A 7,810-nucleotide genomic window follows, 5' to 3' on the forward strand; every position below is an offset into this window, starting at 1 on the left:
TGAAATATTTTTTTAGACTTGCTGAGCTAAAGAAAGTAGTTTATTAATTTCACTTTTTGTTTTGTTTTGTTTGAGACAGGGTTTCTCTGAGTTCCTGGAACTCACTCTGCAGACCGCCTGCCTCTGCCTCCCGAGTGCTGGAATTAAAGGCGTGTGCCTCCACCGCCCAGCTCACTTGCTTTTTAATTGCACTTACTTATGCGTATGGGTGTTCTGCTTGCATATATCTGTGCACCACATGTATGTCTGGTACCTACAGAGGCCAGAAGGGGGCACTGGATCCCTGGGACTAGAGTTACAGACGGTTATGAGCCACTCTGCAGGTGTTAGGAACTGCGCCCAGCTCCCTGCGAGGGCAGCCAGAGCTCTTAGCCACTGAGCCGTCTCTCTCAACCTTTTGTTTTTAATTTTGTTTTGTTTTGGTTTTTCGAGACAGGGTTTCTCTGTGTGGCTTTGAGCCTTTCCTGGAACTCACTCTGTAGCCCAGGCTGGCCTCAAACTCACAGAGTGCTGGGATTACAGGCGTGCGCCACCACCGCCCGGCAATCTCTCTCCATTTTTAAAGAAAGCTATTAGACAATTTCAAACCACCCATGAGGTCATCCCACTGCACAGCACTTGTCTAGCCCTCCATGGAGAGGCCAAGAGGGGCTGGTACTCAGTACTGACGGAGCCACGCCTCTCCAATGGCAGCTATGGTGGCATTGACACCATCACTGAAACCACCAGGGAGTCTCTGTATCCCCAAATTCTGCAAACACATACAAATGCAAGGGACATTTGAAAACAACATGTACACATCCTTTAATGTTGTGAATCCTACAATTAATCCAGGTCATTACAAACACATTTTGTGTTTTGGTTAAGGATCAGAGGAAGTGGGAGCAGGGGGTATCTTGAGGCGACACCACAGCATCCTGTACATGGGGTGGCCACAGCCTGGCATGTGTCCCACACACTGTCCTGATTTAGAGGGGCACATGGAAAGGAGAGGACAAGGGAGATGGCTGATCTAGTCACATAATAACGACTTCAAAATTGATTAACAGGCTGGGCAGGGTTGTGCAAGCCTATCATCCCAGCACTCTGAAGGCAGGGGCAGGCAAGCTCTCTGTGAATTCATGGCTGCCAGCCTCATCTACACATCAAGTTCCGGGATTGTCAAGGATACATAGAGACCGTCTTTAAAAAAAAAAAAAAAAAAAAAAAGCCAGCCAAATAAACTGGCTAACGAGAGCCAACAACCCTTGCACAGAACCAGTGTTCTAAAGCAGCGCTCTGAGCCGGGCTCAGTCTCACCCTCACTCCGGGTGCAGAGGACTAAAATAAGATTTACTTGAGGTTAAAATAATTCCCACTCACAAAGCTATCTCATACGTGAACAAAAACCCAAAGTGATACAGAAAACAAAACATCCATTTTCACGATCTGTACACTATTTTTTTTTTTAACCAGAGATGACTTTTAGTGCCAACTTCCATCTATCTCAACAAGTAAACCTTGCATGTCAGTGTAAGCCAGGAGTCCCTCAGTAGTCAGGAAGGTTGGCAGTGCCAACCTGCAGCTCAGATAGTATTCCAGCCCGGCGGGGATTGATCAGAAAACACACTTCAGGTCACTGGAGCGCCCAAGCCTGCCGACTGTCCTTGGAAACACTGCCACAGTCAGTCACACAACCCAAGCGGAAGAGATCGGGAGAAACAAGCGACAGGCTGTCAGAAGCAAGGACCTTCCACAAACCAGGAAGCTGGCCCAAGCTGGCGCCGAACTTTAGGTAGGCTAGCCTGGCCTTGAACTCCATCCTGTCTATCCCCGGGTGATGGGATTACCAGCCTGCACTACTCTGCCAATCACACGTATATTCCTGGGAGGAAAAGGAGGGATGGAAGGAGACAGGCGGTTTGAGTGACTGAAAAGCGATGACGTAAACACCACGCAAAGACTCTAGCTAAGTGAAAGTGTTAAGGGATGGACAAACACAGGGAAGGTGAGAGGTGTTCATTCCTCGCTGTACCTGTCTACCTACTGTGCGCTAGTCACACAGGCAGCACCACGGAGCCAGCCGACAGGCAGCGGCCGGCAAGGCAAGGGAACCGTAGTCCCAGCTGCTGGTGGAATCTGTTGCAAAGGGACTTGGTGAGCCAGATGTTCTGAACCTTGTGAAACCATACCAGAACATTTAGCACATAATTGTGAGGCCCAGAAACTGACAATGGAGGAGCAGCATGTGAGAAACTGGAAAGACCCAAGAAGGCTTTAGCAAGAGGTGAAGGGGCTGTCCAGCTTCCTGGGTATTCAGGACACCACAGTGCCTCTGCTCTAGAACGCATCTCTGTTCCTATGTGGACTAATCTCAGAGGCTAGGCTAGTGCAGGAGGAAGTCAGTGAAAAGCTGAACAATCTCCCACTTGTAAGGCCTGGAAGCCCAAAGCTACCTCTGGTTTATGGGAAGGCAGTGAGTTGAGGTCCTGGTCACTGCCTTGGCCTGCGGCAACTTTAATCCCAAATCTATCAACACAGACATCCTGAGGCGGGGCGCCTGCTCAGCATCCCACAGTGAATGAGAGGTAGAACCAGGCCTGAAGCTAAGTGAGTCTGTACCTCCCACCCAGGTAGAGCAGGAAGCAGAGTCACCAGTTAGTTGTCCTCTAGGAAGTGCTTTTGAGGAACACAATCCCAGCTCCAGACTTAGGTCTTGGTCCCGCAGCAATTGAGGAACCCAAATTTCCTTTTGCTGTAAGAAAGCTACCTGGAAAGCCAGGAGGATACAGGCTTGAAAAAAGACACCTCCCTACCCCCACAGCACAGGAAACTTCCAAGAAGAGGTTGGGCAGGTCACTCCCTGCATCCCCAGGCAGTAGTAGAAAGATGTGTATCACACTGCTACCTCCACTTCCCGGTCATCTGCTCGGCAAGGGCCACATGCTCTCTGTGGGTGGACACAGAAGACCCAGATGCCTAGCATGCCACACACATTCCTTCCAGTTGCAAAACTGAAGGTTCCGGAGGAGCCAGAAGCTCCCACCACACTCTTCTGGGGCCTTACTGGAGGAGCGTCTCACTCCAGCACACTCCTTTCAAAATCTTAGCACACACACAGACATAAATGCACACACCCAAATCAACTTTCTCCCAATGGGGCAGCCATTCCATGCACTTCAGAAATGTCTGAACAAGGTAAGGGAAAAATTACCAGAGATGCTTGTCTCCAGTTAAAATGTCAAGTTGAACATGGTGGTACATACCTGTAATCCCAGGATCCTGAGTTCATGGGCAGCCTGACTAGAAACCCAGAAAAACAGCGGAGGGGAGGGAGTGTTAGTCAGTATAGAGCTTGCCTGGGTGGCAGCACTAAGTTCTGAGCTGGGAGTCCAGCACCACATGAAGCTAGCATGGTGAGCAAGACACGGTGACTCATGCCTGAAATCCCATAAGATGCCGGAGGAACAGAAATCCAAGACCATGTACACACACACACACACACACACACACACACACACACACACACACGACCAGGCATGGTGGAACTTGCCTGAAATCCCAGCACAGAATCAGTGGAAGCAGGTGGAAGACAGGCTTGGTCATCTACACACAGTGACTTTGAGACCATCCTAGGTTACTATGTGTACTACATGTATTCAGACACATCATATAGAGCTACATTGTGAAAATGATTTTGTATTACCTTGTAGTGGCTTTATCTATCATTATGGTTACTATGTGTACTACATGTATACAGACACATCATATAGAGCTACATTGTGAAAATGTGTTTCATATTACCTTGTAGTGGCTTTCTCTACCATTATGGTTACTATGTGTACTACATGTATACAGACACATCATATAGAGCTACATTGTGAAATGATTTTATATGACCTTGTAGTGGCTTTATCTACCATTATGGTTACTATGTGTACTACATGTATACAGACACATCATATAGAGCTACATTGTGAAAATGATTTTATATGACCTTGTAGTGGCTTTATCTATCATTATGGTTATTTTAAAACATCAATAAAAATTGAAATGTCTTCCCAGCTTTAGTGTTTGTCCTATCATTTCCGATATACTGGGGTGGGGATGTGGCTTCAACTTTCAAAGTCCTCCTGTTTCCATGTGCTGGTTAGTTTTATGTCAACTTGACACACACTAGAATTATCTGAAAGGAGGGAACCTCAGCTGAGAAAATCCTCCATAATATCCAGCTGTAGGGTATTTTTTTAAATTAGTAACCGCTGTGGGAGGGCCCAGCCCATTGTGGGTGGGGCCATCCCTGGGCTGGCAAGGGCGCCAGCAAGCAACACTCCTCTGTGGCCTCTGCATCAGCTCCAGCTCCGGGCTCCTGTCCTGACTTCCTTCAGTGGACTACAGTGTGGAAGTACAAGCCAAATAACTCCCTTCCACCCCAGCTTGCTTTTCCTCACAGCAGGAGTCACCCTAACTAGGATAATCAGCTCCCCAAATGCTGGGACTTTGGGTTTGGGTCAACACATGCAACCCCCCACCCCCAGCCACTTTTTTTCTAAACAAGGTCTTACTCTGTAGCCTAAGCTGACCTAAAGTCTGCTATGTAGCCAAGCCTGGCCTTGACTTGGGGCTAATCCTTCTGCCTTGGCCTCTTCATGACCATGACCTCTTCACCACCATGACCAAATATTTTGTTTATTTGAGACTGGGTTTAACTCTATCTCCCAAATGCTGAGACAAAGATTACAGGTATGGCCGACACACGCAGCTGCAAATGTTTTTATTAATATTTATTTATATTCATGTGTATATGTGGGGGTCAGAGGTCAACTTATAGGAACTGGTTCTCTCCTTCCACCACGTGGGTCCCAGAAATAGAACTCAGATGGTCAAGGTTGATAGCAAAACTACCTTGAAGCACTAAGCCAGCAGCAAATTCTTTTGTTTGTTTGTTGTTTTTCGAGACAGGGTTTCTTAGCGTAGCCCTGACTGTCCTGGAACTCACTCTGTAGAGCAGGCTGACCTTGAACTCACAGAGATCCACCTGCCTCTCCCTCCCAGTGCTGGGATTAAAGGCGTGTGCCACCACCACCTAGGCATCAGCAAATTCTTAACACAGACCCATGAGATTTTTTTTTCTTTCAGAGAGAGAGAGAGAGAGAGAGAGAGAGAGAGAGAGAGAGAGAGAGCGAGCGAGCGCGTGAGCGAGCACGAGAGTTAACCAAAGCTACTACTACTAGGAGGGGGGAAATGCAACTAGGAAGTAACTTTATCAGTGTCCATTCAGATTAACATAACAATCTTTCCTACCACACTCATGTTCTAAAGACCTGGGACTAGACCTTTCCATCACCCACAGGACTCAAACACTTGAAACTTCTGAGCCCTAAACAGGTCAACAAAGCAAAGGTCAAAACAGAGAACCGGCAGGAGGAGGCAGACATGCAAGGATGCACACGGGCGGGCACGCACGCACACACGCACGCACGCACACACGCACGCACGCACGCACGCACACCTGCTTGTCTGCTCTCACTTCAGTCCATCCTCTGTTGAGTAGCCAAAGAGCTCTGGCCATGAAGATGCTGGTGTGGAGAGCCCCAGGAGCCTGTTAATCACAAACTATACAAAAAGCTGAGCAGAACACACAGGAGAGCAAACCAAACGTGCCCAGACTCAGTGGCCTTTGATCGCTGTTGTTTTGTCCCCCATACAAAGCTAGGAAGTCAAGGTCTCCACATTCCCTAAACAGAAGACTTCCAGCCTTAAATTGGCAGGAAGAGATGGGTATTAAATTATGTGTAGAATTCAAAATAGTTGTTCACTATAAGGTTACCCAATTAATAGAAACACACCTCAAAGTTCACTGGGGATATCTCAACTATGGAATTTTAAAAGGCCATAAAGCAGATGGAGGGAAATATGCCAAAATGCTAATTACCTCCAATTAACAGGGTTATGGATGATTCTTCAGATTTTTCCTCTACTTTCCAAATATCCTACAGTAAGTATGAAACTCTTTGATACAGAAAATTAATGTTTGGGGGTTGTTTTGTTTTTTGTTTTGGAGACAGGCTCTCACTACATAGTCCCGGCTGGCCTGGAACTATGATGACCAGGTTGACTCGAACTCACAGATCTGCCTCCCTCTGCCTCCCCAGTGCTGGATCAAAGGTAAGCGTCACTCGTCCTCGCTACATTTTTCAAAATGAGCTAAATTTCTGAGGAGGAACAAGTCTGTGGATGCAGAGTAGGGCAGGGCTCAGCTAGTCATTCACAGGGCTAGCCGCTAAATAAGGGAATTAACAGTCTAGCAGAGACATCAGCCTGTGGCCCATGGGTTATTGAATGCAGCTCAATAAAAGCAAGTCTGCAAACTTGAGACATTGGAATTTTTTTTCTTTTTCTAACTTGACTGTGCCTATCTTCATCATGAACTTCATAAATGTTAGTATCATGTCACAATATCAAAAGGCTGGACATGCCCGGATGAAGTCAGCAGTTCACTGGGGTGAAAACATCCTATTCCTGGGTGTCTTGGGAGAGTGATAGACTGTGAGATGTGGTCTCTTCTTTGGAGTTCCCAGGGAGCTGAGGAAGGTGGATGGGAGCTAAGCAGAAAAGGAGCCGAGTAAGGCTGGCCAGGTGGAGGTGAGCAAGGAGGGAGCTATGCAGGAATCTGACCAGGGACACGGTCTGAAGAAGCAGGATGGACGACGACAAGCAGGGACACCTCGTGTAGCAATTCCTCCACCCTCACAGTCCCAGGTTCCAGAAGAACCGTGTTCCAGAGCTTCCAGGGGGTGGACGGAGCGGCACAGTACCCACACTTTGAGTTCTCTGAAGTCTGCCAGAAAAGGACAAATGAGACCCTGTCTGCCCGCCCGTCACACAGGACAAGCGGCAGGCCCAGAAGTGGGAAGAACTTGGGGCTTTGTGAAACTTAAAAAGTTCAATCCCAGCCAGCTACTCTGGATTCTGCACCATTAAATCAGAAACCACCATGAGGGGTTGCCAGCAGGCTACAGTGCAGGTCAGGGGCTGACCCACGCTGTCCTTACCTCAGGCCAACCAGACACAAATCCTCCTCACCTCAAGGTCTGTTTCCACATGTCAAGCTCTACACTCACTACCAGATGAATTACCCTGAGAGCAGGAAGTCACTGGAACCCAGTTTCTTGTGAATGAGGCTTGATAGTCCCTCTCACACACACAAGGCAAAGCAGTGAAACTCTGCCCCAACCATGCTAAAGATGACATTACTAAAACAAACTCAAGGATTTGGAAGGCTTAATGAAAACTAAAAGCTGCCACAGTGTGAGACCTGGCTTCATGACAGCTTTCTGCTTCTAGTCAGACCACTTTTAAAGGACAGCTAGATCAGTGTTTGTGGAGCTGGCTCCACATTCCAAGGGGCTTGTTTACACACGACCCTCACACCAATCTCCACTGAGACAAAGGGTCACCCTCTGGACCTCACTTGGGAGGATGTGACAGGGACTAGGAATTAAGAAGGGTTGGGTGGACTCCCAGGTTGGCACTCACTCCAGTCTTCCGAGGAGACTGAACTGAAGCCTGGTGGTCACCTTCCCCAATCGCATAGGTTCAGATGCCTCCACCTGTCAACCAGCCAGAGGAGCCCTCAGATGACCGAAGGAGGGACTGGCCTAGTGAGCCTGCCCTTAAGAAAACGAAATCTGGCCACATGTGGTGGTACATGCCTTTAGTCCTAGCAGCTGGGAGGCAGAGGCAGGGGGATCTCTTTGAGTTCAAGGCCAGCCAGAGCTACACAGTCAAGACTCTGACTCAAAAAAGAAATTCGGGCTGGCAGCACAGC

The sequence above is a fragment of the Peromyscus eremicus genome, chromosome 8b, assembly GCF_949786415.1.
Source record: "Peromyscus eremicus chromosome 8b, PerEre_H2_v1, whole genome shotgun sequence".
Lineage (NCBI taxonomy): Eukaryota > Metazoa > Chordata > Mammalia > Rodentia > Cricetidae > Peromyscus > Peromyscus eremicus.